Genomic DNA, 5,055 nt, shown 5'->3' on the forward strand with positions numbered 1-5,055 from the left:
ATCATCCAAGGCTTGAGAGCTCTTCATGATCTTGTTCATCCCTTCAGCCTTCTTCCTGAGGAGGACAATTTCTTCTTCCAACTTTTCACATACATTATTTTTCTTTGCTAGTTGTCCCTCAGTTTCTTCCTTGCTACGAGTGGCTTCAGCTGCTACTACTTTGAAGGAGATAATATCTGACTTCATTTTGGAGATTTCTGCTTGACTGCTCTCCATTTTCTTTTCAGCTTCTTGTGCCTGCTTCCTGGCCTCTTGTAGTTCAGACTTAAGGGAGGAGACCTCTACCTTGTACTGTCCAATCTCTTCCACAAGCTTATTCACTCTCATGTGCCTTTGTTCAAGTTGACTTGTCAAGGCGTCTTCCTGCTTTTTGCTTCATTCAGCTGATTTGTCATGGATATGACTTCTTCATGATGTTTTCTCTTGCATTCTTCAAGTTCCTTCTTAAGCTTGGCAAGCTCTTCATCTCTTTCTCTTACTTGAAGCTTGATGAGGTCAAGCTTTTCATTCTCAGCTTCTATGATGGGTTCATAATTTTCTTCTTGACTCATTGTCATGGTCAGTGCTCCCTTTGCATGAAGGTCATGCAATCTGTCCCATATATCCTTTGCTGATGTGTATTTTCCTAGATTCCTCTTCACTGAATCAGGGAGTCCATCCAAGATTAGTTTTGCTGCTTGTGCATCATATTCCATGGATTCTTTATCCATCTTGCTGTCATCAATCACTGACTCCCAGACTTCAATCCCCTCAGACATTAGGAAAGCCCTCATCATTATTTCCCATACATCAAAGTTTCCATCAAACTTTGGGGTTTCAAATAAAATGTATTCAAATAAATTGTCTTCTATTTTAATAGAGGAGGGAGACACATTTTTAACAGGCTTGGAGGCTTTCTTCTTTGACCTTGTCATTCTTATCTAGGCTTTAAATACTTGACTGTGTTTTCTTTTAAATCACTGACTGTTCCTTCAACAGTAACACAAAGAAAGCTTTGAGAAATACCTTAACTTTTTTGGCTGAGTCTTCACACTGCTCGAGAGGTTTGACTGCTGCAACAAGAGCCTGGACTAGCTCTGATACCACTGTTGGGTATTTTAAAATGGGAAATACCAAAACCAATCATGCAAATACCATAGAGCCAATGCTCTGTTTCCTCTATCCAGGATCTTTTGCACAGGGAAGCTTTAAAAACAAATATACTCATAACAGTCCATTACACAGTCACAAAAACATTTTTATTTGCTTAAAACAAAAAGGACTGATACAATTTCATCCTCTGTGCAAAGAGGGATTCACTGGAGAAACTCTGTCTCTCTCTCATTTCTGATCTTCCACTGCTGTGGGTATTACAACAACAATTTCATTCTATTTCTTGCTTTTGCGATGAGCAAGCAATACAATACATTCCTGTTTTCAAATTCCTTTCGCACTGCTGTGCGTTCAACATTTACCACAAAAATTACATACTCCGCTGCTGTGAAAATTACATAATCTTCTGTTTTACAATGGGGGCCAAAAAAAATTACATCACCTGTTTCATATCTCGCACTGCTGTGCGTTTACAAAAATTTTGCTCCACCGAGCGCAGCCACTACTCTCGCTACCTTCGTCGTGCACAGGCACAAATACACCCATGCATAAAAAAACACAGACGCAGCCACTACTATGCATATATGAAAAAACTACAGCCCTCACTTACATAACAATATATAAAAACATATATATAAAAAAAATATATAAAACTATATGCCCATACCCATATTAATGGGTCTCCACCAAAACTACGTATATATAAAAAATGTGATAATGTGCCCATAACCATTTAAAGACTTCACCAAATCTACGTAAAGACATTTAACTCCATTAACTTCATCACTTACGGCGGTCAACCTATGAGTCGTTTACTCCACGCAAAAATTGATTTGCTGCAGGCCCGTATGCACCTTACGCGATCGACGGCTGAGGACGCACGAGGAGATCGGACGGCGGAGATTGATATCGGAAGGCAGTTTGCAGCAGGACTTTAACGCCCGAGAAATTACGTTTGCTTATGTCATGCGGGTGACACGTGTCGCCTCCATATTATATCGGAGCTCCTTGCTGGAATATTCCGCCGTCGGCAAATCGCTCCGAGAAAATTCCGGTGCCGAATTCCGGTCAATCCACCGCGCTGCTGAGTAGGCATCCGGCGCTGCTCTGGTTTTGGGTGCGTAGTTGAAATTAGATTTCACCATTTTTAACCAATGTCTTGAATTCTACGAACTTGGAGATATGAAAGGGATAGAAGAGGACTGATGTTAGAGAAATCTTGTGAGTAAAAGTTGTTGCGTTATTCTTAGTTGACTGCCGCCACAAAACAAGGAGCCCAAAAAATCGTTGTCTTTACATAAGATAACGTGAATGGTAAGTAAAATAACAACCTCGGTATAGGAACAAGACAATAGTTGCCTGCAAGATGGCGTACATAAAGCTGTAAGGATAAGAATTGCAAAGGCGTCCATATTGGAGACCACTGTAATAATCTTACAGACCGTAGAAGTTCCCAATCCTACATAACCCAAACCCACAAATTGTTATCCTAATAAATTCACATGATGAGTGCGACCGATTAGATTCGTAAATGATGTTCCCCACTGTGAGAAGCTCGTCGAGGCGTGTCCCACATTCGATAGTTGTAAGACTTTATATAAGCCTCGATTTCCTTGGAATCAAGAAGTTATTAAATTAATGATAAATAATAAAAAAATGTCCACATGTTATTCCTTGTCGTCCACGAACACGTCGGTATTAATTTTATAAATTAGTAATGTTATCCTTTGTCGTCGACGAATACATGTCGGTTTTAATTTTAAATTCAATGTATAAACATGTAGCGGATTAGATAAATATGTCTTTTCCTATTTCAAATTATTTACATTAATTTATGAATAATTTTTTTTTTAATTTATTTAATATATATTTTTTAATTATATCTCCATTTATATATATGGCTTCAACCACTATTCAATGATTTAAATTTATGAATGCATACTATTTAAGTATATATAATTACACGTAAGTATTTAGAAATTTAAAGTAAACATAGCATTAAGTATAAAAGTAAATATGTAAGTGAGAATATTGATAACAACACTTATTTTGATAGGCATTAAAGGTTCTACTCAACCATAAATTTTATTATTTATGTTTTTTTTTAATTATCAAGTCACTTTGAGTTACGATTATGAACGTAAAAAAAGAATGGCTCCTCTGGCTCATTTAATAGCCAAATACCTAATAAATTTTGATAGTAGTTTAACTCTTATAATAATTTCAATCCATTTCTCTTTCCCTCAACTTGCACAACTTAATCAATGAAATACCCTTCTTTACCATGCGGTCGCTTAGAGTATCTCTTTTTTTGCTAAAGCTAAGAGACGGTCCTTCTATTATCTTAGGTAAAAAAATGATTTACATAGGTTACAATAGACGCACAGAGGCGCAAACTCCCACAAAGGGAGAGGGAAGTTACCCAAAGTACCCATAAAACCCTCCAATAGTCAAACAGAAGTAATGCCTAGACAACCCTGTAACCGAAAGCGGGCAAGTGGATCCAAAGTCCACTCCGATCTGTCTCCTTACTATCTGGCGGTCAAAAATCAACACGCGCGGAGGTGAAGCCCGCAAAAACTCCCTTAAGCTGCTCGATCAACGCTGACCGTTGATCTTTTCCTACTGATCCAACGGCTGGTGTCCATATCGCGCAGCTTAAAAGCCCGCTTGATACTGCACGATGAAGGCAGTTTGCTTTTTCCGTCCTCTGCCACGTGTTGCTTCCTGAATGGAATCACTGGCTTTTCATAAAAATTGTCTTTGGTTTGGATGGCACTCGATGAAGGTGGTAAACCATTAGTTGTTTTATCCTTTTGGACCCACCAACTTGCACGCCAAAAGGTGGCCATTGATTTTCCCCCTCCGGATCTGACGGCCACAATCCAAATCGGACCACACATCCACTCGTAGATTACCCAGTGATGAAGGCGGTAATCACTGTTCTGCCAACACCATGCATCGCTTGGTGAATGGCATCGCTTGTCCTTCGAGAAAACCACTCTCGGGACAGAGGGCACCCGCTGCAAGGGGTAAATCTCGAGTAGTTTTTGACCCCGGTTTTCCTTTCCTTTGACCTCCAACGCAATGCACAAGGAAGACATATCTAGAAGGGAGGCCTCCTGCATGGAATGCCTTATGTTTGGTGTTGTTTTTCTTTGGCGTTCGTCTTGGTAGCACATTCTCTCATCACTTCTCCTTTCGAGCAAATATCTCCTATCTCAATTTCTCCCTTTGTTCCTGCTTCTAGAAGCACCCTTAGAGAATCGACAGTGCATATCCTCTGATAAACTGTCGGTAAACTTATTCTTCGTTGAAATTAAGTAAAATTTTGTCTCTTGATTCGTTCTGATACTACTGTCTATCGCTGAGGGCCCGAGATGAACATTCCTCATTCATCCTGTCATCTATTACCTCCCCCCATCAGCAGCACAAGTCGATATTCTTGTTTCGAACCCCCTCATTAGCAAGCCAGTCCGCTACTTTGTTGGCTTCTCTGCGGACATGCACCAACCTAAGAGTTCTTAGCACTCTTAGGTGTGAATGGATTCTTTGGTAGACTTGGAGAAGTTGCAAGTGTCCTGAGATTTTCTCTAGTGCTACGCCAATGTTTATCCTCTTCACCAAATTAATGACTAGTTTTGAGTCAGCCTCAATGATGAAATTATGTATGTTGTACTTAAGCAGTATTTCCAAGCATAATTCCATCGCCATGAGCTAATCCATATTGTTGGTTGCTGTTCCTAGATAACTGTGGAAGATGACTTGTATGTTTCCTTCCTCATCCCTCATGAACCCCCCATAACATGCTTCTCCCAATTTCCTTTTGAGGCTCCATCTATGTTAAATTGTAAAAAACCTTGTGAAGGGGGTTGCCAAAAATCCTTTTCTACTGAGGTATTCTTGTTGATTTGCATAGAACATCGAGGGAGATGAACCTTAAGCTCTAACCTATCCAAGATT

This window comes from Pinus tabuliformis, chromosome 3_1, assembly GCF_031772625.1.
Source record: "Pinus tabuliformis cultivar Carrire ecotype Pingquan chromosome 3_1, CPIR1, whole genome shotgun sequence".
NCBI lineage: Eukaryota > Viridiplantae > Streptophyta > Pinopsida > Pinales > Pinaceae > Pinus > Pinus tabuliformis.